Below are 27,193 nucleotides of genomic sequence, written 5' to 3' on the forward strand. Positions count from 1 at the left end.
AATGACTTTGTGTAGCTGGGAAATCTGTGTAGGCTTTTCCCATGTTTAATTCAATAATTAAAACACTAAAAATGTTATGTAAACTGCCATTTGAAGAGTGAAAACCAGATAATGAGAAACATGTTTATATAACAAAATATCTAATTGCAATCCATTTCACAGTTCCTATTTTAAATCCAAATGGGAACGATTATGCAAAATTAAATATAGAGGTAATGGCAGTGCCAGATGCCCATTTGAGGACTTTAAAACTAGAAATGACCACTTAGAAAAGGCATGTTATAAACAAGGCATCTGGCCCGGGATTCCATACCCCTTTTTGTTTGGTGGGTGCTGTGTATTTATAAAGATTCTCCTTTTGAAGAAAGCCGCCAGCATCCTTCCCAGCGGTCCCACTCTTCCCTCCGTGCCTCACCTTCCCCACTGGGATGTCTGGCTGGAAAAAAACCCTGGCATCCTGATGCCCATACATTTCTCATGTTCAGCTTCAGAATATGGGTACTATTGGTCGAGGTACACATTGCTAAGAGCATTGCGACATTTTCACATCCCCACGTCCTTTACTTTCTAATTGGTCTTGTGGTATGTTCATAACTATGGACTCATGTGGATTGTAATAATTATTGGCAATACATCTTCAGCTCACATATATATTTATTATATATTATAATTATATGTATTATGTATTTATGTATTATTACATATATTTATTATTATATAATAAATACATATTTATATAATAAATACATTTTTATTTTATATATACATTTATATTCGAGTGTCAGAATACTGTAAATATAATGGCTGGGAAATGATATATTTAAAATCTTACTGTATTTAGGACCATGGAAAATTCGAAAGCGGTTAATAATATGATAGTTTTTCTTTGTAGGGGATGTTGGGGTAGAAAGACCAATGGTATCTTCAGAGGCTGCTTGGCCTCTTGTGGAAACTTGGGCAGAGTGGTGGCCCACGCCCTGTGTAGTTATTTGCAGTTAAGGTTGTGTTTCCTTACCAATGTGGAAGTAACTTGTACCTTTTGCCTCAGTCTCTTGCAGTTTTCCCACCAGTCACCATTGCCTTTGCAATAATCTCAGTAACTAAAATGAAAAGCTGTTAGAAATTTAGTATCTAGAAGGATCATCCCAAAGATGATTGAATTAGAGCCTGGAAGAGAAATCCGTTTGAATGCATTTAGGTCTGAAGGATTAATGCTAATCATTGAATTTCTATAAATGCTAAAGGCAAGTGTTTTTTTTTTTTTTTTTTTTTTTTTTGGTTTGTTTGTTTTTGAGACGGAGTCTCGCTCTGTCACTCAGGCTAGTGCTCAGTGGCTCAATCTCTGCTCACTGCAACCTCTGCCTTCCGGGTTCAAGCAATTCTCCTGCCTCAGCCTCCTGAGTAGCTGGGATTATAGGTGCACTCCACCACACCCAGCTAGTTTTTGTATTTTTAGTAGAAACGTAGTTTCACCATGTTGGCCAGGCTGGTCTCAAACTCCTGACCTCGTGATCTACCTGCCTCGACCTCCCAAAGTGCTGTAATACAGGCATGAGTCGCCATGGCCAGCCAAGGCAAGCTTTCTTTTCTTTTCTTCTTTTTTTCTTTGGCACCTCTAAATTAAGATAATTCTGTAGAAAAATGAAGAGCCATGCCTATTGTTTGGGCATTTTAATTAATACCTATAGCTGGCCACTTCCTAAATAATATTTCAAACTGCTATTTACAAAGACTGCTATTTGTTAAGTAAGAAACCATTTGGAGTTAGGTGGTTTGTGATCAGGTATTTTGAAATTCACGATAATTTATAGATCCAGGGATTCCTATGACATTGACTAATTGACTACATTTTCCTGAGTGGAATATAATACAATTAGAATACATAATAAATCAGTGTTTGAGACTTAAAAATATAGATGATAAAAATAAATATAAAAAATAAAGTCAATAAAAGAGTTCTAATTAATGCCATGGTTTGCACATACTGAAATACTTAAATGTGAACATAAACAGGAACGTTTTGCTATACAGCATCCCTGGATAAACATCTACAGATTAGAGGTCCAGTGTCTTTCTTTACTGAATCATACCCGTATTGCAAACCTTGAGATTTCTATGCTTAAAATTCTTCAGGGTAACCTAGAACCAAAAGATACATGTGCAACAATTTGAGTGCAGAATCGTGCTAGGTTTTCCTCGATTTACCAACCTCAAACATTGAAAGTTGTTTATCCTCCAACTAATTGGACAGTTCTTTTAAGCCACTTAGTGTTTACAAAGAATTAATTTTAGTATTCCTAATAACAACTCTCTCTTTTCGCACTCAATTTATCTGTCTATTTGGTTAAATTTAAACTATAACAAGTAAAATTGGCATATACATGTTTGTTCCTAGTAACCACTCTCTCTTTGTGCACTCAATTTATCTGTGTATTTATTTAAATTTAAACTATAACAAGTAAAACTGGCATATCCATGTTTGGGACTACGGGAGAGTGCACTCTTGGTAAACTCACATCTCTACAGGTGGAAGTGGAATGCCCCATTCGACGGGAGATGAGCCCAGTGGCTGTCTGTGCTGGGATGTCACTCACACTGCTCAGAGTATTTTACAGTGGGACTGGAGGACAGTCAGTAAATAGAAGTCAGTTGAAAACTTCGAGAGTAGCTACTTGTTTTGCATAATTTAGCAATTCAGAAAATAACATATGTAAATACATGTAACACTTAGACTGAATGTAGACAGTCTAAGAATATTGAGAAAAATGAAAGTACATTAATTGTTTTATAAGCCTTCAACAAGCATGTTTCTTTCTATAATGAAAAGTAAAATTATGTTTTCTTCTTCTGTATGGAAGAAGATATGAATGGTGATTTAATTACATTAACTTCAAATACATTGAATGAATACATGCTGACACGTGTGTGCATATGATTAATACAGTACGTGTAAACATTTTAGGATATTATTTTTTGAGTACCCATTTTAGAAAAGTGAAAAGCGAGATGAGAACTTATTAAGATGATTTATGATTCACTAAAGTCATATAGCAAAAAGAACAAAGTATGTTACCTAATACAGAATTTCTAAATGTAGAACCATATCCTGGTAATGTGAATATGATTAGAGATTCCAGGTGGAAATCATTTTTGACTGTCAGAATCTTAAATCATACCCAGATGATATAGACATGTAATATGCAAGCTACATTGAACATTCAAACTCTATTACTGTCTAATTCTTTTTCAAGGATGTTCTCCAACAATTGAGGTATCTTTTTCTTTTTTTCTACTAATATCCCTCACCTTCTTCTTGCCTTTATTTTTTCGTTTTTGTATCTTGCCTGTATTTCTCTTCACTGTGGTTTCATTAGGGTTTACTCTATTCCTACCCTTTCTCATTGGATGGCCCTAGGCAATGTTATGAAGTATGGGAAGTGGCCAGGTGCAGTGGCTCATGCTTGTAATCCCAGCACTTTGGGAGGTGGAGGCAGGTGGATCACCTGAGGTCAAAAGTTTGAGACCAGCGTGGGCAACATGGTGAAACCCCACCTCCACTAAAAATACAAAAATTAGCCGGGCATGGTGGTGGGCACCTGTAATTTCAGCTACTTGGGAGACTGAGGCAGGAGAATCACTTGAACCCAGGAGGTTGCAGTGAGCTGAGATCGCGCCATTGCACTATAGCCTGGGCAACAGAAGGGAAACTCTGTCTCAAAAAAGAAAAAAAAAAAAGAGGGGAAGTTTGTCAGCCCTGTTAGAAATGTTAGAAACCAGTGAAACAATTTGGATTTTTACAGCATTCCCAATGTGTTTGTTAGTATATTCATTGCTTCATTTGAGAGAGCGTGGATTATTTAGGTACATTCAATAACGTGTTTTCTATATCATTAAAGCCATTTTGCAGAAATATGAAGAAAAGATTTTCCTAATTCAAAATATTTTTATGTAAATTAGTTCAGATTCCCCAGTACTTTTCATCATGATTGTTTGATTTTTGGGACCTTCCCCTGACAGTTTGTGACTGTTTCAGGTTCACAGAGGTAATGGGGGTTCTGTGAAAGCATATCGAGTTGGATGATGAAACACCCACCAAGTCATTTATGTTTTTTTTCCTCTTGACTTTGCATCTCGGTTTGAGACAAGTCTGCTCAGCTCCATATGTATGTGTTCAGTCCGTTCCATATGACACATTCTCTCAGGTAATGGAAACACAAAATAAAAGGACACACACTTCTAAACTTGACCAAGAGTGGCAGGTGGCACAACCCAACTGAGCACCCAGCACACCCACACCCAGCCAGGGGAACAAGAAAGATATCTAAGCAGAGTATTTCCATTCATAGTGTAAGTTCCTGGAAGCAGTGCTGCAGGAAGAGAAAACAGGGCAGTTACCAAATGGTCTTGTGTCTGTTTTGGAAATGGCTTCCACGTTAGGTGAAGATTGAGTTGAATCTTGAGAAGACTGGAAATATGAGAAGAGATTGGACAGATCAAGGCTGTGGGTGTGTGTTCTGGAAATGGGGGTGGAGTTTGGGATGAAGATGAAGACCCTGGCTCACAAAAGGAAGACAAAGTATTGCAGTTAGGAGGTGTTAAGGCACATGGGCTGGGTTATTGTTTAAAAGTTTCCAAATACTCCTGGAAGGTGGGGAATGATAAAAGTATTATCTTCTTTGCTGACCTCTGAGGATTAAAGGGTCATTCACCCCGAATGGGGTTATGAATGGAAAATCAATTTAAAGTCACAAAATTGTAATATTACTATAATATTCAACTTTAGCATTGATATTTTAGATTCAGAGAATGCAACAGATAAAGTTTATGAGTAAATATTAGAATATTTAAAAATAGATTATATCAAAGAGAAGTAATATATTTATAGATTTATAACATTACATGGTGTGCATTTTGGCTGTTACCGTTTATATAAAATGATAGGAGCAATAATGATTAGCTTGTTTTCATTTCTACTTAAAAAAACAAGCTATGTAGAATTCTTTTGTACACATTTATTTTCTTTGTATTTTTGATTAACGAAGGTACTCAGGATGTGATATTAAAACCACCTTTGGGAACATATCCGTAAATCATGCTGGGGACAGAATAAAGACTCATGCATCAAGTTGACAGCATCGGTGGCATTATCCATGCAGAATTCCTGCATTTGGATACAAAGGGTGCTAGAAGATACTTTACTTAGAAAAGCTTCCCTCGTACATGATTCTAATATGCTTTTGGGTTGCTAAAATGGAATATTTTAGTACATTGCTAAACCTCATATTTTGATAGTAGGAATGCCACAAGTATGCATAGAGGACCTGAAATATTATAATCCAGTGATATATAATTTTTAATAATTGTAGAATTATTTAAAATGAAATCATAGCATGTATTATTGCATTTATCTGGGTAATTCTGGGAGGGGATTTCAACTCATCCATTGACAAAGGGCTGGAATGATGAATGATAATAATTTGCTCATTTTTGAATTTTGTATTACTCAGTGATTTTTCTAAGTTACAAAGCTGATTCTGGCACAAGGTAGAATATTTGCAAAGCAAGATAAGCAAAATGAAGGAATTAAATCCACCTTCAATGTCATCAGGCAGAAAACAATAACTCCTAACTTTCTAGTGCCTACCCACGCAGTCTTTTAAAACTCTTTTGAAAATACATTATCAAAAGATTAAAAATTAAGAATTCAAAGCTAGGAGTGTATCTTTGAGATTTGCCCGTTAAAGTAGTTTTTTTTTTTTTTTTGAGACGGAGTCTCGCTCTGTCAGGCTGGAGTGCAGTGGCGCGGTCTCGGCTCACTGCAAGCTCCGCCTCCCGGGTTCCCGCCATTCTCCTGCCTCAGCCTCCGGAGTAGCTGGGACTACAGGCGCCCGCCGCCAAGCCCCGGTAATTTTTTTGTATTTTTAGTAGAAACGGGATTTCACTGTGTTAGCCAGAATGGTCTCGATTTCCTGACCTCGTGATCCACCCGCCTCGGCCTCCCAAAATGCTGGGATTACAGGCGTGAGCCACCGCGCCGGCCTAAAGTAGTCTTTGAACCAATTTTAATGTAAGTAATTGGAGAAAGTTATTTGCATTGTCTATGATTTCTGGTCAAATGCTATTGAAATCAGGTATTTTTACTGATACATAAAAATTGCACACATTTATGGCGTACATGTGATGTTTTGACACATGCATACAATGTGTAATCAGGGTAGTTGGAATATCCATTACCTCAAACATTTATCTTTCTTTGTATTGGGAAACTTCCAAATCTTTCTTATAATTATTTGAAATATACAATAATTTATTATTAACTATAGTTACTCTACTGTGCTGTAGAACACCAGAACTCATTCCTTCCATCTCGCTGTATGTTTGTGCCCAGTAACCAGCCTCTCTTCATCCCCTTCCCTTGTGCTCCTGTCAGCCTCCAGGAACCAACATTCTACTCTCTACCTCCATGAGTTACACTTTTTTAGTTCCCACGTATGAGTAAGAACATGAGATACCTGTTTGTCTGTGCCTGGTTTATAAAATCAGGTACATGTCTGTTAGAGCAACTTCGGACCAAATATTGTGATGTACAACAATTACTACCATTACACATAATTAGATTTAATACCTTTAAAGTTGTATTTTTACAGAATAATTATAAATTGAGATCTGATCTTAGAGTTGGCCCAATAGAAGTATAATTTGCCAATATGATTAAGACAAAGTTAGAAATTCAATGGCTTTCCTCTTTTTAGGCCCATAACAAAAGTGTAATTTAGTTATGAGTAACATTTTCTTTTGTAGCTGAGAGTAATAGTGAATCATTGGGAAGATATTCTAACTACTATCATTCATTCTATTTATTTACTCTTAGATTTAGTTGACAGAAGAGTCAAACTCTGTAAAATATTTTAAGAGATTTATTCTGAGCCAAATATGAGTAACCATGGCCCATGACACAGCCCTCAGGAGGTCCTGAGAACATGCACCCAAGATGGCTGGGCTACAGCTTGGTTTTATATATTTTAGCAAGGCATGAGACATCAATCAAATACATTTAAGAAATACATTAGTTTGGTTCAGAAAGGCAAGACAACTCAAAGAGGTGGCTTCTAGGCTATAGGTAAATTTAAACATTTTCTGGTTGACAGTTGAGTTTGTCTAAGGATCTGGGATCCATAGAAAGGAATGTTCAGGATAAAGATAAAGGATTGTGGAGACCAAGTTTTATTGTGCAGAGGGAGCTCTCAGGGGACCTCAGAGAGAGCAGGTTGTAAATTGTTTCTTATCAGACCTAAAAGGGTGCCTGGCTCTTAATCGATAATCTCCTGGATCTGGAAAGAAAGGAAGGAAAACAAAGGGGGAAAGGGATTCTCTATAGAATGTGGATTTTTCCCCCAAGAGACTTTGCAGGGCAATTTCAAGATATGGCAAGGAAATATATTATGGGGTTAAATATTTTTTTCCTTGTCTCATAATGTCATGCCAGAGTCAGACTGAAAAATAAGTCACAATATATAGGGTCAAATAAAACCCATCTGATGAGAATTTGTGGTTTATAGGGCATGACTCCCTAGACCCCTTAGGTAGGAATATGGGCAAGATAAAAAATCAGAGCTTAGTCCTCAATTTATATGTAGATAAAAATATAAATAATGGTTTTCCAAAATTATAAGAAATTAAAGGATGGAGAAATAACTTGTTTGCTGTTTATTACAATGTTCACTCTTTAGCAAAATATTTTAACCTCCCTAAGATTTGATCTGAAAACTAAGATGGATGGATTACTACAAGTTTCAATAAGTTACCACATAAATGTTTTTAGAATAGATCTTGACACAGAGTAGGCATTCAATTAGCATTAATAATTTTAAATGGTATTATATTTATGAGATGCATACATTATATACATTCATGTAATTTACACATAACACACACACACATACATGTTTCCCAGATGAAAAAAGAAGAGATCATTAGAAAAACATACTAACTTAAAATAAATGAATCCAAGAAAAATACACAGATTTTGACTGAATTAATATGAACAAATAATGTTTATAAATGATAATTTTACACTGAATATGGAGAAATCACCTTTATGAAATATCCTTATTTGACTATTTTTTTAAAAAATATTTTTCTTCAGAACCTTCCCTCATCTTCGTAATATTTTAAATTTAAACAAATATTTAAAATGGGCTGGGTACTACTGAATGTCCATTTGGTAGGCTGAGGTTCAGATATGCTAAGTAGTGTATCCAAAGAAAAACAGCGTCTAGAGATTTTTATTGCTGCTAACTGAATCTCAACTCCTTCCCTGGAGATAAAGGCACGTCACTGCAGGGCAGATACAAAGTGGTCACTTTTAAGGGGCTGTATTTGTCCATTCAAGGTAATCCTTTTAAGCATCAAATGTCATGTAGGTGAAAAATGGGTCGGGTACTTTAGAAAATGGTGGAGTAAAGCAACTGCCAAATTCAGATAAGAGATACTGGTTATTATGATTTAACAAGTGGCAGGATTCTTATACTGAATCTCAGAGCAGACAACAACTTCTGCTCCAGCTTGTCTCTCTTTAACCCCTCAGCCTGGAGTTACTTTCAGTTTCTATAAGGACCCTTTATACCCTGTGATTGCATTATTGTTCCACAATATTCTGAAAAGTGCCTATTTTCCTATCTTTCCAATGAGATCCGCAGGAAATTTGAAGACAGGAGTTTTCTTTGTTACCAAAAACACCAGGAATTCACTCTAGATTCTGCAGCTTGCTGCACAGAAAGCCAATCACTGAGACAGCAGGTATTGCTAAGGACAAAGGCTTTATTGGGTGTTGCAGCTGAGGAGATGGGAGATCAGTCTCAAATCCATCTCCACCACTCACTGAAATTAGGGGTTTATATAGCAGGGAAGAAATGTAACCTTGTGTGGGAAAACAGGAATTAGGGAGAGGTAAGGAAGAGGAGTTGGTCAACAGGAAGCAGGTGGTCAGTTAAGCGATTCTGACCATGATGGTGAGGAATCTGGCATCTCATTGTCCAGATGCAGTGATTTTGTGGGTTTCAGCTCCTTGATATTATCTGGGTGGGATGCTGGTTTTCTGAGAAAAGAATTTAGATAAGACAACTGTAAGTTTCTCACGTTTTAAGGCTAGGAGTGTCAATTTGTATATTTCAAAGGAACCATAAACATCAGTTCTATGAGAAAACCAGGCTAGTTTCATCATCAGGGGCCATATGATATTTCACCACCTTAAACTACCAAACAATGTTATGTCAGAAATGTTATTCACATTTTGAATTCAACAGCAAGTTTTAGCAACAAATTCTGATATCCTATAAATAAGGAATATGATTTTAATTGAGATTGACAAGGTATACTTTATGAAAGAGTATAGGATGAGGTTAGCAATTGCTCATTTTTGGCACCACTGAGAAGAAAAATTCATATATAATATTTTCCACCACACAACATTATACATAGATAACCAACATTTTTCACATGAAGATTCTCCTCAAGGAGGGGAATGACTGCCCAAGACATCAAACTCTACTTCTAAAACACCAGCTTATTATAGTCATACAATCAAGTGGTGTTCTAAGAGCAACTTAAAAGTTATAATACATCGGTGAGAAAAGCTAGCATCTGAGTTATATGTTACCTTCTCAGAAAAGATAAATATACCTGAATATAGCCATTACATGAAGCACTTAGTTCCTTTTCTCCAAAATAATATCTTTTTCTGTTTGCAAATGTAATGCAAGTTTACTGCAGAGTATCTGGAAAACAAAGAAAATATCTAACTAAGGAAATATGTTTTTAAAAATGGACTCATACTATTTCTTAGGAATAACACCCTTTGAAATATTTTTTCAGAGTTTTTAAAATTACCAACACATATTCAGTTAATGTTATAGAGATCATCCAATATATTGAATTTTGTGTGTGCCCTCTACTTGTCAGAATATTGACTGCAATCTACTGGTATTTCTGTGTCTTGAAAGAAACTATATTTGTATGTCACAATCAACACTGCCTATGTGGGAAAGGGAAGTTTCCCTTATTTGTACTTTGACAAATGTGGCTATTTCCTAGGCTGTGCTGGTCACAGAGACTGTGCCAAGAACCTGCATCATTACTTGCTCAGTGCTAGGTAGAGAGGGTAGTATGGAAGGTGGGGCATATGTAAAACATGGTTTCCTCTGCAGCATCTTTTAAACCAAGAGCAGATTTAGAAACAGTTTTTAATAGACTTTCCCTCCTCAAAATAGAAAAGGAAAAATACCAAGGAAGGTATTTATTAAGAGCCAGGTTCCAGAAGATATTGAGTTATGAAGTTATTTTTATGGTAAACATTCGTTATACTTGCAAATATTTCCACTTACCCCTTTCAGAACTTAGGTAGGATTGCATTTGCTAGTCTTTTCATGTTTGAGTGGTACTGTGTGATTAGTAATGGCGAATTGGATATGAAAGAATTTGTTATGTGTCATTGCCAAGGCATGACACGCACTGTTGGTGAGAGGCCTTGGACATCCTTTCATTTTCCTCGGGTTCCACGATTGCTAAAGTTCAAGACTAGGCTGAACAGAGACCCCTGCCTACCCATGGTGGGCAGGTAACCTGAGAGATAAATATACTTTGTTTTCAGCCACTGAGATTTGGGGGCTGATTTTTACTGCAGTATAGTTTTAGCCTGTTTCTATTCTTAATAATCACTGAGTATTTGTGGACTGTGTGTACAACATATTGGAATTGGTGTTGAATAAATGAGTACTCCTTCCTATTTGATCATGGAAAAGACATTAGAATGGTATTTCAAGGGATAAAGCAATGGCACAGGCAAAGGTGAGCTGAGAGCAGTGGTGGGGTGGACTAAATTCATAGTGGCTGGGAACAGTCTCTGCTTACACCTATTTTGCTGGCATAATTTTTAATAGCAACTTATTTTTTCTCAAAGTCCCTGGTTTGGATGATAAATTATGTCTTAGTTTTACATAAACCACATGTTGACTTCTTTATACTTACCTTTTCCTACTGAACAGATTTTATGATCTATTTATCATTGTTTACCTGATTGCTGTGTTTTGGTATATTTTCATATTACTGTTTAACTTCTCATATTTTATTATGCTATATTTCTCAGTATAGCCCTTGATGTTTTCATTAATGGGGTTTCTTTTCCCCTGGATTATAAAATACCAGTATTTATTTAGCTCCCTACTTTACACTATATTGTAATAAACACAGTGAAATTTATTGTTTCATGAAATTGTTATTACTGTTTAGCCAGTAATCACTGTCACAACAAAGCAAATACCAATGCAGAACTGTCTTCAATCCAAAAAAGAAAATGACATCTGATGCCCCAATATTACTTGTTTTACCTTTTCCGAAGTCTTGTTTAGGGCTCCAGGTATGACCATATATATATTGAACACCTCATTATTGTCTTCTCTCTCTCTCTCTTGCTGTCTGTCTGTCTCTCTCTCTCTCAAGCAAGTAGTGGCATCAATCTATTTGAAAAATTTAGAGACCATTAGCAAATGTTTCCTGGAATCGTATGTCTGGAAAATTGGTGGCAATTGGAGAGAATAGTTCAAAAACAGTTCGATTTTCTAGTTCCTTTGGACAAAATTACACATATATCATCATGGGCAAGTCTTAAGAAAGGTGTTAAGATGTCATTAATTTATTCTGATTGACTTTCCTGGCTCAAATTTCCTCAGTTTAATTCTTTCATATGTACTTTCCTCTTTAACCCTTTGCCTTTATTTCTAAATGTGTGCAGTGATATATATATATCTCACTATATATATCCTATATATATGAATAAATATTTCATAATCCGTATTATACTCGTTTTTTAAAAAATCAAGTTTTTAAAATCATCTCAATGAGAAGAAACTTTTGGTTTCTTGAAAACAATTATCAAAATCCTGTTTTCTAAACAGCATATTTCCAGCATAGATTAAATTACCAGTGTATCTGCATACTAAGAAAGCAGACATTCCATTTAGAAATACTACACATATTCACCAAAGTCTGTAAAATCCGAGTCTCATGCTGTGCTGTGGTTCCCAAACCTTGGTATGCACTAGAATTACTTGGGAGGTTTTAAAGAAGAGTACTGCCTGAATTTAAGCCTAGAATCAGATTTAACTGGTTGTAGCTGAGTATTGATATAATTTTGAGTTCCTCTGGTGATTCTAAAGAGCAGTCAGTATGAAGAACTACTGTCTCAGTGGATGCCAAACTTTGCTGTGCACATTTTGGGTTGAACTGTGTCCCTAGAAAGATATGTTGAACCTGTAATCCATGAGACCTGCAAACGTGACCTTATTTGGAAACAGGGCCTTTGCAGATGTAATCTAGTTAAGATCAAGTCATACTGGAATAGGGTGGGCCCTAAACCAACGACTGATGTTCTTATGAGAGGAGGGGGGTTTGGACACAGACACACACACACAGAAAATACTATGTGAAGACCCAAGGGTACAAAAGACACAAAAGAGAGAAGGCTTTGTGAAGACGGAGGTGGAGATTGTAGTGATGCATCCACAAGTTGTAGAACACCAAGAAGTGCCGGCCACCACCGGAAACTGGAAGAGGAGAGGTAGAACTTTTTCTTACAGTCTTCAGGAGCACAACCTCAACCCCTTGATTTCAGAGATGCAGCCTCCAGTACTATGAGGGGATATAGTTCTGCTATTGTAAGCCACCATGTTTGTGTTACTTAGTCATGGCAGTCCTAGGAAATTAATACAGTGCGTTATGATTCTTTGTTGAATATACTAAAGCCAAAGAAGTTCAGTCCTTGTGACACACAAACTTAACGGAGTTTCTGGGAGTAGGTCATGGGCGGGCTGCTGAAATTTAATGCAGCTTTCTAGTCCCTTGTGGTCCCCAGCCTTGCATCCTTAGAAACAGTCTCAAGTCCCTTACCTGATCTCCTGACTCCTACTTGCATTTGAACAAGATCACCAGGTGACTCCCGGCAGTCTGTCCTGCCTTCTGGACATCAGGAGGCACTCCAGGGGTGATCTTGTTTGCTGTGGCCAAGAAAATAATTTGTAAGATGTGTAAGAGCTTCAATCTCCCAGAAATGGAGTTAGTTGTTAAAAACACAAGTTTTTCCTAAACATAAAAGAGGAGCATTCAGGGTTTCATTGAAAATCTAGTTGAAAATTGAGTTCAACACACAATAATAATTCACTTGCTCTTTAAAATTAAAAAAAAAATCAGGCTCATAAATGGTTAATGTCTCCATCCTTTCATTTTGAGTGCCAGGCTTTGGTTCTTTTCTTCTTTCTTTTCCATTTTTAGCTTACAGTCAATGGCTTTTCATAATGATTGGAAGGAAACATAACAAAAATCAATTTCATGACTTATTTTTCCTAACAATAGTGGACAATGTGCTTTAGAAAAAAAAAGTATTTGAAATAGGGTTTTACTGTTGTTGAGCCTTCATTTTTTTGTTAACTGTTTTCTCTCTTTTCTTCCTTGTCCTTTTCACTGTGTAAATGACCTACTTTGAAGTTTCAAATAAAAAGAAGTTAAATAGGCTTTTATTTGGCTCTTGATTCTGTCTTTTTCTAGCAAATTTGGAAAAGGTCCTGACTTTGAGTATAACATGGCTGAGTGTAGAGAAGAAAAGAAAGAGCTTACGCTGACTTGTCTCTCTTTCCTGGTATGCTCAGGAGAGCTTTTCTAGCTTGGAGACAAAGCAGCTAACCTGCCAATATTTGCACTCTATGAATAGAAACATTTGGATTAAAAAAATACAAAATAGAGGACGTTTATCTACTTTTAAAGACATAAGATACAAAAATTTCATTATATTGTGTGTGGGGTGTGTGGGGTGTGTGGGGTGTGTGGGGGGGTGGGGGTGGAGGTGCGGGGGGCTGTGGGGAGGGTTTGGGGTATGTATGGGAGTGAGTTTGGGGGGCTGTGTGTGGAGTGTGTTTGGGGCATGGAGGGGCGTGTGGAGTGTGGAGGGGTGTGGGGGATTGTGGGGGAGTGTGGGGGTGGGGGTTGTATGGGGTACGTGTGGGTGTGTGTGGGCTGTGTGTGGAGTGTGTGGGGGGAGTTGTAGGGGGTGTGGGGCTTGTTGGGGGCTGTGTGTGGGATGTGTGTGTGGGGTTGTAGGGGGTGTGGGTGGCTGTGGTGTGTGTGTTGGGGGTATGTTGGGGGGTATGAGGGTGTGGGGGGCTGTGTGGGGGGGCTTTAGGGGTGGGTGTGTGGGGACTGTGGGGTGTGGGGTTTGTATAGGGGATGGTGGGTGGGGGAGATATGGGGGTGTAGGGTGTGGAGTGAGGTGGAGGCTGTGGAGTGGAGTGGGTAAGGTGTGGTATGTGGGGGTGTGGAGGGGCTGTGTGTGTGGTGTGTGGAGCTGTGTAAGAGGGAGTGTGGAGTGGGGTGGGTAAGGTGTGGTATGTGGTGGTGTGGGGGGGCTGTGTGTGTGGTGTGTGGAGCTGTGTAAGAGGGAGTGTGGAGTGGGGTGGGGCTGTGGGAGGCTATATGGGGTTTGTGGGGTGCGTGTGTGTGTGAGGGTGGCTGTGTGCGTTGGTGTACACGTGTGTGTGTGTGTGTGTGTGTGTATGGTTAGGGAGCTGGCATTCATTCTCTCTTAGAAGCTTTGATACTAGCGCAGGGCCATTCTCAATAGTATATCATGGCAATTATTGCTTTCTAATTAAAAAAAATTATATGCAATTCCTGAAATAAATTTTTGATGTAATTGTTAAAATTTGTAGGACATTGTACTCTTCTCCAGAGAAAATCGCAATCGTGGTTCCTTCCAAAGAAAATTCCCTCTGCCACCACACAGTTTGGTGAACGCCTCTCTAGTGTTCATCCCTGTGAGTGCAGGTGGATGCACCTCGTTGGCCTTGGGTCCCCAGGAAATGAATACTTACACTGTCATTTCAATGTCATCTGTGAGGGACCTGTTTTCTCTCTTGAAAGGGAAGAGTAAATGAAGAGTAGTAAAGTGGGGGTGAATATCATGCTTCAGAAATGGAAAATTTGTTAGCAGTAATTTTATATGAACACATAGTGGCATTAAAATAAACTAAAATACTCAAGTGGCTCTTCTAAGAGGAATTTAAGATGGAAACGTAAGCTTCAATGCTCCTGTGAGTTAAGCTGTGTAAAAGGTGCAGAAGGCATGCTGGAGTTGGGTTAATCCAACAGAACAGAGGTTTCTGGCAAAGGATTCTGGACATCAGTTCCCCAAGGGAGCTGCCAGCAGGGGCAGGAGCTGCTCTCAAGACTGCAGTGTTTCCTTCACCTGGATGCAGCTGAGACACCACCCACTGCAGGATGGTGCAGTCTGGGCTTCAGAGTATGAAGCCCCACAGACAAATCATTTGCCTGTGTATTTTGAAAGTGACAAATAAAGACTGTGGTTTACGTAGTGGTGTATCTTAACCCATGACATTCGGAAGCTGTTACCTGTAAAACTAGACATGAACAGATGTGACCAGCTACTGAGGGTGTGGATGCATTTAGCCCCAGGCTCTGCCTGTTTCAGAGCCTCACCTATGAATCCACTAAACACTCCTTTCTCCAAGGCTGAGGTCAACACTCCAGCTCAGATACCTGTGATGAAGTCACATTTAGAGTCTGCGGGGCTCCTATGTTGCTCCCAAGCCCTGTTAGCACGTCACGCCCTCTGTCCTGGTAATAATACCTCACCTGCTGTCCTCCTCTGAGAAGCGCAGAACAGCCCCTGACACCCAGGAGGGTGCACCTGGCAGACACAGCTGGCCCGTGGTGTTCCACTGAACATAAACAGTTTTTCCAAACCTCAACCCTCAGACCAGGTGTCTCTGCGCTCATGATGGAACAGGACCCCTCTGTAACACATGAACACAGACAAAACGTGATCATTATTCAAGCCACCCAAACACCGGCTACCCAAGACACCCTTGCTCACTAATCTGAGTGATGCTGCTTCTTGACCAAGTACAGCCCTAGCCTGGCTCTTGTCCTCACTCCTTAGAGCTAAGATTTACCATGAGGCACAATCTTAGAACTCATCCATGTCCCAACAGTGTCCAACTCACAGAAGATCCCACTTCCTCGAACACCCTCTAAAATTACTTAACACAAGTCCACATCCTGTAAGTCCTTCTTGCTGAGATGCCCCACAATGCCTCACTGCCTGTAGTCTCCCTCATTGCAGCCATGGTAACCCTTACTTGTTTAGCCTCAGGCGTCCCTGCAGGTCCTGGTGAAGAGCACTGGCACTCTTTCCCGCCTTCACAATGCCTGCTTCCCTCATCCTTTGCCTAATAAGTCTTTCTTGAATCCCAGCTGGTTATTCTAGCTCTTGCCAGCTGCTCTCCTCCCTAGCCAGGTGATTATTATGTTGCCATCTTTTAACAAATATTTTGGAAATCGTATACTGGAGGATTGGCCTCAACTGACCTACACTGGAATTCCTCAGTTCCCCTGATGGGGCACTTTGGTGCTGGATAATTTCAGACATCCTGAAAGCACTGTGCGGGGAAACTTCTTTGATTGCTTTGTGGCAATCCCTGGAACTGGGTCTGTTCTTTTAGCCCCCACCAGCCCAGTGTTGTTGAGCAAATGACGGGTCTTGTACCATTTCCTGCTTGATATGTGACATTCTTAGAAATATTCAGGCATACGTTTGTTGGATCTCTGCATTGGAAATGAGTGTGAACCAGTCGTCAGCAGCACTCTTCTAAATAGAAGTTTCTCTGATGATATGATTCACTGAAGCTGAGGAGAGGAATAATTTTTTGCCTCTTTATCATCAGTTTTGGATAACTTTTGCTGAAGGGTTAAGATACAGTGAATTCTGGCTCATACATATCAAAAGCAAATTTATTCCTTTTCTGACTGTAAATTCTTAAGTATATTCAGTCTACATATTGCATGGGTATTTTGACTGTCTGAACTCTAAAGTGAAAATGCCAAAATCTTGACTTCTGTGGGGAAGTTTTTTCTTCCTGTACATGGCGTCTCTCTTCTTAAATTAGCTCTAATTGTTTTATAGATACATATGGATTTCTTTCAGGGACCAGTCACAGAAGCCTGGAATATCCAGATTGGAAATTCACAGTTTATATTGGCTTTATTAGTTTTGCTCCAGTTTTCTTAGTAGTAGTAGGCTGATTTAATTCATTCCACAAAATTGAATGGATTAATGGAATCAGGTCAAATCTCCCCAACCCACATGGCTGGAAGAGTCTGACTCTGATATGTTTTATAAAGAGCCTGACTTACAGCTTGCTCTTGAGTTAAAAAAAAAAAAAAAGTTCCTTCAAAAATAGTTTTGCATATTATATAAGGTTACATCCCTAAGTGATTAACTAGCTCAGTGAAGGTAGTTCCGTTCTTTTAGTGGAAGGCTAATTGGGTCTCTAATACCCCAGGCAGCCGCTCCCCTGCAGATGCTCAAGTCCCTCTTGGCTCTCTAATCAGTAGACACTCAGCCCCTTCTCCACCTGCCGGGAGTGTTTTGACAGAAAGCAAGGACTTGGCCCTAAGCAGCCTCTGATCCCTCCAATAAATAACACTGCTGATCTTCACCCTCCTCTTCTGTCTGCCGCACTTCAACGCCAGTCCTTCTGTGTAAACCTTTAACTTTTTTTATTGTGTGGATTTTAACGTTCATTGTGGTGGCGACTTTGAGTGGTTTTACAGATAAAAAGGAGTGCACATGTCAGAGTTCAATGCAAATTCAGAAATTAAGTCTTTTTTTTTTTTTTTTTTTTTTTACCTTGAGCAGGCTAAGTCTTCCCTGTTAATTAAAGAGCTGCACTCCAGCTCTCCAGTCATAAAAGGACAGCAGCCAACCGCTGTGGGCTGAATATGGGGCTGCCTTTGAGTCAACCTGAGCTGATGTGTTTTCTGGAATGACTTTTTTGCTTTTAAAGTCGTTCTGCAGGAATCGGCCTCATCAGCTGTGTGTGTTGAGAGGTGGGGACGGGGGAGGGATGTGTCAGACTCTGAGCGTGGACCAGAACTGCGCCTAGAGACTTTCAGTGAAAGCAGAGGAGAGATTTCCAGAGGTTGTATTTTCCTTCTGGTTGGAGCCTCTCATCCACATTGTGGTAAGTGGGTCAGCTCTGGTTCACTTTTCCTTTTAGAAGAACAGGAGAAATCCATGCAGAATTAACTCTGAATTTTCCACGAATGAATTTAAGTTCCCTTGTTTTAACTTTAAAATGTGCATATGTCAGTATCAAAACCTTTTTCTTTGCTTTGGTTTTTGTTTTTGCTTTCTGATAGCTAGATTCATTCAGCTCAGTCTAATTCAATCATTCTCTTTAAAATTTTAACTCTAATTAAAGCTAAAAAAAGTCCCAATTCTGAAAGTCTTCGTGAGTGAAGAGGAAATATTGAAAAGTTTTGAAAAACAGACAGAAAAGTGATTTTCTCAGGTAGAAATGTTTTAGCAAAATCTTGTGTACAATTTAAGATTGAAGCTTATAATAGAAAATAGTATTTTTTCTTATTCAAGAGCACACATACACATACATTTTAAATCCGTGTATGGTATGTGTCATACAATTAAAACTGACACCATTTTTTACAATATGTGATGTGTTTTGTGTATATCATATTTTCACAAAGCATAACGTACTTTTGGTAGAAACAGTGTTTGTGTGAATTTTTCAGCGTTGACAATATTTTTTTACAAAGCAATTGCTACCATTTGATAGAAGAAATAAAACCTAGTGTTCGATCAGCAGGGTGACTAAGGTTACAATAATCTGTATGTTTCAAAAAAGAAGAGAATAATTCAAATATTTCTAGCATAGAGAAAAGACAAATACTTAAATTGATGGATCCCAAGTACAGTGATTTGATTTGTAAAAATTAAATGAATGTATTAAATTATCACATGTACCCTGAAACTATATATATCTGTTATGCATCAATAAAAATTTTCTAAGTTAAAAAATAATAGCCATCATTTATGAATGCTTCCTTTATTCAGATATTAATTCTTTATATGCATTATTTCACTACATGCTTACAACAAACTCATGTGTTAGACATTTTTGTTACTCTCTTAAGATATATATTTATAGCAAAGTGATAACTACACATGGTTAAAATAAACCAAATGATACTGAAGGTTCATAAGGAAAACCTACAATCTCTTTGCCCCATAACTATTCTTACCTAGTTTTGCACCCCAGAGCAAAACATTTAACTATTTATGTCTTTAGATTTGGAAGGATTTACCTCCAGATTCCTAAATAATATGGCAAGTCTGCAATTTTTTTTTTTTTTTTAGATACTGTCTTATTGATATCCTGCTGTTATGGATAGGGATTCAGCTCATCCTACACCACTCTCCATCTCCTATCACCCCATTGTGTTTAATATATACACGTAACTTAGTTTTTCTCCTGTCGGTCACGTTGGTAACTTCAAAACCCTTAAGCCTGTATTTATTGTTCTATCAGCTATAGACAGTATTTCTCAACTCATTTTATAAAATGCAATTGGTAGTTCTTCTGCCCTCTCCTGCCCTGCCATTCCCCTCTACTTTCCAATTTTGATCAGCCATGGCTTGCTTTTGGTCAGTTTGAAACATACAAAGTTGCTGATGTGTGATTACTGGCGGTTTCATGCAGTCATGGTCAAGGTAAAAACATTAGGTTGTGTTTCATAACCATTGTAAGGTCTTCTATATCTGTGGGATGGTTTCAAGATGGAAAACCAATTCATATTATTTATAATATTGTAACTCTATGTTTGTGTTTATAAACAGGGATACATAATAGAAAAGATAACTTTTCCTTCTTTACCAGCTCTTACTGCAAGTGAGAAGTTGCCTTAGAATAATTATCCTGTTGAAGAGTCCACCATTCCCTATCCATGACTGCTCCACTGCTGAAAATACCATTAGTACCGAAAGGTGAATCACCAGCACCTTGGAGATAGCTGCTTTAGTGAGACATATGGGAAAGGGGTCAGAGATCGGCATCAGCATTACTTTCATTTGTTTATTCTGCAAATATTTATTCAGCACCTGCCATGAGCCAGCGATTGTGCAACAGGGCACAGAATGAATCACACAGCAAATCTGATTCCTGCCTTCAAGTTGCTGACACTCTAGTGGTAGTAATTTGCATATGGCTTTCCACAAATAAACATTGGAGTGATGGAGAGAGAGAGAGAGACACAGACAGACAGACAGACAGAGAGACAATACTAAACTTCTCACCTCTAGTACAGAAATAGTGAAATTCTTATTTGTATTAAGTGATCTGAAAGATTTTATTTTTTATTATACTTTAAGTTCTAGGGTACATGTGCACAACATGCAGGTTTGTTACATATGTATACTTGTGCCATGTTGGTGTGCTGCACCCATCAACTCGTCAGCACCCATCAACTCATCATTTACATCAGGTATAACTCCCAATGCCATCCCTCCCCTCTCCCCCCTCCCCATAATAGGCCCCAGTGTGTGATGTTCCCTTTCCAGAGTCCAAGTGATCTCATTGTTCAATTCCCACCTATGAGTGAGAACATGCGCTGTTTGGTTTTCTGTTCTTGCGATAGTTTGCTGAGAATGATGGTTTCCAGCTGCATCCATGTCCCTACAAAGGACATGAACTCATCCTTTTTTATGGCTGCATAGTATTCCATAGTGTATATGTGCCACATTTTCTTAATCCAGTCTGTCACTGATGGACATTTGGTTGATTCCAAGTCTTTGCTATTGTGAATAGTGCTGCAATAAACATACATGTGCATGTTTATTTCCATATTTTTAAGAATTAAACCTCAAATTCATATAACAAACCAAAAGTGAATTGTCTTTCCATGGTAGGACAATATTTTTAAAGGTTGTTATTCAAGTGATAGGTTGAGACTTTTTGTTTTGTTTGTTTTTTTGCTGCTACTGACAATTATGAGTTGAGTGTCCACTTTCTGTTACCAGACTTGCTACTTCATAGAAAAACATGGTTTCAATGATGAAATAGGCAGCAATGAATAAGTGTGTGTTGAATTATTATGTGATTTGCAAAGATAGGTATGATCTCCTCTTGCACCATTTTTATTCATTGGAACATAAAACTGCTTTGATTGAGATCGAGTGCAAGAAATCCATGTGTATGAACAACTGGAATGCTGAACAAAATTACCTGGGTTTATTTCTGCTTCTGTAGGTATTCTTTTCTTAAATACCTTGGAAAAACAAGGGTTGTGTTGACTCTCGGCTGTTGCTTTGTAATTCAAGTACCAGTCATAGGTCACAGTCTGCTTATAGCTAAGAAGGATGTGTACCACACAGAAGAGTGTCTGGATCATAGCACTCCGTCTGTGTGTTTGGAATTTGGAATCAGTGACGAAGTAGAGCTATCCCAATGCATAAAAAAAAAATCAAATGCCCACTGGGAGGTTTCTGTGAATTCCTAGGGAGCTAAAAATTTTTAAGTTTCCTTTTGGCTCTAAATTACTCCTCCACCAATTACTATAATTTTCTGTTTGTCTCACAGAACTCACATGCTTTCCCAGTTTTGGGTTGAGAGAGTTTGGACATGAAATGAGGTCCTTTCTTTGTACCCTTGTACAGGCATGGAAAGAAAAGTAAACAACAGAAAATCCATTCACAAAGGCCACTTGTGAGCATAGCAGACTTTATGCAAAGTTTAGGAAAATTTTCTTCAATTCCATGTCCAGTAATTTGGCCCTCCATTTGCACAGTCATCCATTGTATTTTCAGACACACCCCCAGGTCTTATTTGTACAAACACAATTATTCAGCTGAAAAAAGTCAGCAGTACTTCTCTAATTACTCCTATTTACCCTAATCCTTGACTTTTTAAGATTACATTTTCTTGGACTCTGATTCTGATGCAAAACTTTTGCCAACATTGCCCCGAGAGAGTGTAAGGGTAGGGGAAATTTGATCAACAAAGATTGTTCAAGAGTTTCTGATTATGTCAGACAAAACTGCGTTTGCACTTTGGCTCTGATATTTACTGATCACTGGCATTGATTAATTTGCTGAACTTCTCTCTAAGCTGCAGCCTTCTTGTATGAAATGTGGGTAATTATAACATTTTGCCTACTACATAGAGCTGTGAGCATTGAAATAACACAGTGCATCACAGGTGCTTAGCATAGTGTCCAGTACCTGGTAAGAAGCCAATAACTTTCCTTTGTTAACATTGTATTTATTAACGCTGCTACTGTTGACCCTTATACATTCAGAATACTTTAGGTTCCATCAATCATCTTTAGAAATTTTTACTACTATAGAATTTACTACATATAAAAATAGTTCCCTAGGAGAGAAACAAAACTAAAAAACAAAAGGTAAATGGTGGGGAAACCATACCCTAGAGCTAGTGTCATGACTGAACTATTTCACTCTCTCTTAGAAATTCTAGGACTTTGAAGTGAAAATACTTTGAAACTTAGCAACCATGGTATGAACAAGAACACTGTTTTTTCTTTCATTTTATGGTTGCTTTTGCAAAATTTAGTAAATGTATCCCATAACAGACCTGTTAGTGATAACAGTCTTGCCTTAAATGCTAACCATTTATTTATTTTACTATGGTGTTTTAAAAGTAAATAAGCTTTTTCAACTTTATATTTTCCAGCAGATCTTATTGAAAATGGGCTTATTTTTATGCCACTTTTCCTCATGAAGATTTTTTTTTAATTTTACAGAAAGAAATATGAAGAGAGAGAGAAAAAAGTAATCCCAGGTCCTTTATACTTGAGGGCTTCTTGTGTGGCTTTGAACCCAGCAGGTAGAGTGTTCTGACCCATATAAAAGCCTTACAAAGGGACCACTTTTTTTGCAAGGTGGACAGAGATCACTGTGAATATGTGCTTCATTCAATGCATCGTTTCCCTTTGCAGATGTGTGTCCCATGGAGCACCGCAACTGAATTTTAAGCTTTTAAAAGTAACATCTCGTATTTGAAGAATTTGGACTGTGTTGTGAGAAAGTGGAAAATTAGAGAGCTTCCTGAAACCTGTTAGAGAATTTCCTGTTATTTATTTTAACTGTACACCACCAGCAGAGTGATTATTTGAACTTTCAATAGGTTCCATGCCAATAGATATTTAAAAAAAATGAGAAGGAACATAATTTTAAATCACATATATATATTTATATAAAAATTATATGCAGAGGAAACAAAGGGGAAAACCAAATTAATTATTCTCTACTTAAAGAACTATAAATTATATGATCATCTGAAACTCAGATTGTGGACTAGACAGTTTGTTTCTTTTTAAATATGACAACATAGTAATTTTTTTTTTCAAGTGTCAAGATGATTCTAAATTCTTCCACGCAGAGTATATGAGGAGGCTGTGTCCAGAGAAGTTATAAGATAATCCTAGGGACCCAGAGGTTATGCACATTCACCTGCATCCCAGACCTTTGTGCCAACATCCAATCCCACCCTGAGCGTAGTCCTTCATATTTCTAATCCTTGTATTTAGAATAAGGCAAGGTAGGCAGTGGGTGAACACTGCTGAGTGTTTGGTTATGTGACCTTTATGTTGTCTTGAGGCAGTTTACCAAGACATTCAGGAGCCTACAACATCTCCTCAGGCCTCTCAAATTGGGAGAGTATGACTTTGAAATTGGTGCTCTTGATTCTTTCAACCTGCTGTTGACTGAATGTTTGTGACTCAACCAAATTCATATGTTGAACTGAAACCCCCAATGTGGTCACATTAGGAGGTTGGGCCATTGGGAGGTGAGGAAGTCATAATGGTGGGGCCAACATGATGAGATTAGTGCCATTATAAGAAGACATACTAGAGTTTTTTCTCTCTCTCATTGTTATGTGAGGATATGATGAAAAAACAGCCAAGGAAGAATTCCATCACTGGACACCAGGCCTGCGTGTGCCTTCATCCCAGACTTTCCAGCCTCACAACTCTGAGAAGTACATGTTTGTGATTTAAGCCATGTGGCCTCAGGCATTCTCTTTTAGGCCCCTGACTGGACTGAGGCACCACCCACACAGGCATACAGCATTTTATCAGTTTTTATAAGATGTAGACCTCTTGCACCTTTGGTTCTTTGTAGGCTATTTTTCCTTTCCTTAACTCTTGCCTCTCTGATGCACTCTTTGCTAGTCATCTTCTATATAATTGTGATTTTAAAAGAATATGTGTAGATTCTTAAGATATTGGTAGGAGTTTTGAAGTGTTTTGACAGTAATTTGATTTCTTCTTCCAAGGGAATTTTTTGAAAACCAACACAGTCATAGAATATGTCACTAATAAATGAAAACATTAAACTATAACCAAATATGGGGAAAAATTCACGTTATGTTGCAACTATGGCCTAGAGCCTTGCTTTTGAGAAATCAATCTGTCTTGACTTTGAAATATTAAATAAAGGCTACGTTGGAAGTAGGTGGTTTGGTCCTGCAATTTTCTGGACAATACTGAGGAATTTTTTTTTTTTTTTTGAGACGGAGTCTTGCTCTGTTGCCCAGGCTGGAGTGTGCAGTGGCGCGATCTCGGCTCACTGCAAGCTCCGCCTCCCGGGTTCACGCCATTCTCCTGCCTCAGCCTCCCGAGTAGCTGGGACTACAGGCGCCCCACAACCGCGCCCGGCTAATTTTTTGTATTTTTAGTAGAGACGGGGTTTCACCGTGGTCTCGATCTCCTGACCTTGTGATCCGCCCGCCTCGGCCTCCCAAAGCGCTGGGATTACAGGCGTGAGCCACCGCGCCCGGCTTCTGAGGAATATTTTTACTCCATAAAATAGTTCAATATTTGTAGAAGAATCTTCATTTTTAAACTACCACCAATGGAATCCATTTTCCATCTCTACTCCTGCAGTTTTCTCTCATTGACTAAAAAGTTTCTACTGAATTTAGAAGTAAAACTAGAGAAAATATAACACTTGCTATGAAGTAGTGGAATAGATATGGAAAAGCATATCCTAAATTGAGGGAACATTCCTGGAGAAAGAACCTGGAAAAATGTCTAGTTTCCATTTAAGCTCTGGTTAAGCAGTATGTGGTTTGAAAGTGAAAAAATGAGCCTATTGAAAAGTATGTAATAAGTGAATATTTTGACTCAAAATCGAAAATGAATTGTAAAGGATTTGCTCTTTGTTTTAAAAAATATATTCCAAGGGAATATTTTGAGATATCATGAAACACATATCTTACCTAAAAACCAACTGAGAATTAGATTTGATGTGTGTCATGATTGTGTTGGGGATAAAGGGACAGAGGGAACAGCCAGTTTTGCTAATTAGGAAAATCCTGGACACATTGACATCATCTTACAATGTTTTGATCCATCTTGGAGGCATTAAATTGACTACATTTCCTAATAGAGATAGTGCATGTGTTCTGAATTGTTAATTGGCTCTAAAATTAGTTATAGTTTATTTCTAAATTTAACCAAAGGTGGGAAAAAATTCATAGACTTAATCTGAAATATGTTATTCATCAATTTCATATACAACTTTGGTTTTTTATGATTTTAGATGTCAAATCTCTGAAATAATATTTATATTATCTAATGATAATGTTTGATGTTTGGATAGGTCATTGTCTTTACATTTTAAATTTAAGCTAATTTTTTTGCTTTCAATTCATGTGATTAACTTCTTTGGATGAACTTATTAATTTTCTCTTACTCTGAGTTCATTTGAATGGCTTGTTTTATCACTTATAGCACTATCTATATTTTGCTATATTTAGCAGTTTGGTGGCTATAATTGTACCAGGTTAAATGAACAAAGGCAGTTCAATACACCATCCTGTTACAGCTGACACATATGCTTATGCTATTTTCCTGTCTCTGAGTCAAGCCTTAATACATTACTCTTTTCCAAATCTTTTTTTTTCTTAAACACTAGTGATCCTATATCAATAACAAATACATTCAATAGATATATTGAGTGCCTGTATTAGTCTGCTATTACACTGCTACAGATAAATAGCTGAGACCAGGTAATATATAAAGTAAGATTTAATTGACTCACAGTTCTGCTTGGCTGGGGAGGCCTCAGGAAACTTACAATCATGGTGGATGGGGAAGCAAATACATCCTTTTTCACAAGGCAGCAGGCAAGAGAAATGCAAAGCAAAGGAGGAAGAGCCCCGCCTAAAACCATCAGATCTCATAAGAACTCACTCACTCTTACAAGAACAGCATGGAGGAACTACCCCCATGATTAATCACCCCCCATGAGGTCCCTCCCCCAACAGTGGGAATTACAATTTGGATTGCAATTTAAGATGAGATTTGGGTGGGGATACAGAGCTAGACCATATATATCAGTGCCTATACTGTGTATAACCTAATGAGGCATACTAGGATATTTTGGTGAAAAAGACACCCCTGCACCAAGGAACTAAATCTGAAACTTCCTTTTGGGAAAGCCAGGCAAGGACTAAAATACTGACTTGTAATATTTGAAAAAAGAATGCTATAGTAAGACCAAGGAAATGAAGTAATGTTTAGAGAAGTGTAGACGAAAATCATAGTGAGTGAATGTGGCCATTTATTGCAATGGTGATAGCACAAAAGAACTAGCAGAATGATCAAAGTTGAGATGCTAGTGGAGAAATTCTTGACAATACTAGCTCAAATATTAACATTGGAGTTGACTTGAATTATTTTGAATTATTAAATTATTAAATATAAAATATTAAATTATTTTGAATTATTAAAGTTATCTTTAATATATAAGTTCAGGTCCTGGATTCTGAACTTTTCTATCATAAATGTTAGTGTAGTGCTTGATTTTTCTGATTTTGATGAATATTCCTTTAGCTGATTTTTATTTTATGGAAGGATTTTAAATAAGCACTTACCAACTTAATTGCAACTGTGTTTCTGTTTTCCTCACTATGTTGTCAGCCTTAGAGGGCAAGTACAATGTCTGTTTTTCCACTTGTATACCTCTGCACAGTTCATGGTAATAGGTATCATATTATTGAATAAATGGCTGGATGCATAGATGGATGGATGGATTGGTGGTTGTCTAGATGGATGAATGAATTTGGAATGCCCCAGCAGGATGATCCACTTTTGAAATATTCTATCCATGTGTAAACATTTCTACTTTTTCAGGAATTATCAGTGGAGTGTTCCATGGGAAACAAACCATATCTGGTAGTGGCAATGGGTTCTGATAATAAGCAAAGCCCTTGTATCCTTTTTCATAGTCCTGTATCACAGTTATATG

General features: G+C 37.9%; 1 protein-coding gene across 6 annotated transcripts in view; it reads left to right on the forward strand.

The window, feature by feature from the left end:
* Positions 1 to 27,193, forward strand: part of MYO16 (myosin XVI) — a 698,554-nt gene that overhangs the window by 76,492 nt on the left and 594,869 nt on the right. For 2 of the 6 annotated variants that reach the window (XM_005586231.4, XM_074021384.1), the window contains exon 1: positions 18,017 to 18,086. The exons of the other annotated variants lie outside the window; for them this stretch is intronic. The gene's annotated coding sequence lies outside the window, so the exon portion shown is untranslated. Of the gene's footprint in view, positions 1 to 18,016; positions 18,087 to 27,193 lie in introns of those variants that run through there. 6 annotated transcript variants of the gene reach the window in all.

This window comes from Macaca fascicularis, chromosome 17, assembly GCF_037993035.2.
Source record: "Macaca fascicularis isolate 582-1 chromosome 17, T2T-MFA8v1.1".
NCBI lineage: Eukaryota > Metazoa > Chordata > Mammalia > Primates > Cercopithecidae > Macaca > Macaca fascicularis.